This window comes from Vidua macroura, chromosome 8 (genome assembly GCF_024509145.1).
Source record: "Vidua macroura isolate BioBank_ID:100142 chromosome 8, ASM2450914v1, whole genome shotgun sequence".
NCBI classification, from domain to species: Eukaryota; Metazoa; Chordata; class Aves; order Passeriformes; family Viduidae; genus Vidua; species Vidua macroura.
In genome coordinates, this window is record NC_071578.1 from 24,905,404 (window position 1) to 24,906,472 (window position 1,069).

Consider the following 1,069-nt stretch of genomic DNA (forward strand, 5'->3'; position numbering starts at 1 on the left):
CTCCCGCCGCGCCTGACGTCACGGCCGCCGCGGCGCCCCGTTGGCTGCGCGGCGGCGGGGCCCGTTCAAACGGGGCCGCGCGGGGCGGGCGCACGGCCGGGGCTCCGGGGGGGGGGCCGGGGCGCCTTTCCTTCTCTGAACATTTGATCTTTCTGCCTGCTTTTGGGTGGGAGGGTTGGTTCCCTCTCCCCCCCCGCTGTTGTTTGGTTTGTTGGTTTGGTTTTTTTCCCTTTTCTGTGTTTTTCCCCCCAGATACACGTTTTCTCTGGCCGCCAGCCCGCCCGTCTTTCCGCGCTCCCGCCGCGGGTGCGGTGCGCGGGGAGCGCTCCCGCGGGCGGCCCGTCCGCCGGCAGGGCCGCGGGACGCGCTGCTCCGCAACCGCGGCCGCCCAGCCCTCCCCGCTGATAATTGTTTTTATTCCTCGCTCGGTTGGACTCGTTTCTTCTAGTTGCCTGAGCCAGTCATCTGATAGCCCTGGGCTTGTCCCAAGCCGCAGGGCTGACGCGGGACCAGCCCCGGTTGTGTCACACACGGGCACGGGTCCTGTCCAGAACCTGATCTCCCATGGAAAGGCTCCGAGGTGCTCCACAGAGTCCCTCACCTGTACCCAGGAGCAGTTGAGGGCTGCCACCTTTTCAGCCTTTTCCCACACTAGAAAATCCTTCTCGTCCTGTTCTTTGTTTTACTTGAATTGGGATGGTTCAGTGCTTGCTACGTTTTCTCCAGTCATTAATTAGATTTATTTTTGCTATTAAAATTATTTATTTAATTGCTGTGTTTGAATATGTAGCAGAAGGCTTCTCTAGTTTCCATGGTGATTAATGTAGGAAAAGCCTTTTTGGAAGTAGGTATGCCACTCTAGGTAGGTGGGCACGGCAAATGAATTTGGGCACATGCATGTACTCAGGAGTGTAAGGAATAGATTCATGATTGCTCACAATGTGAGGACAAGAACAGTCATCCATCCTAAACACACATTAATTTTAGAAGGATATGTAGCTACTCATCATCTTTACTGCTTGCTTACTAAATTCCTTTTTTGTTTCCACATTCTAACAGTTCTGCTATA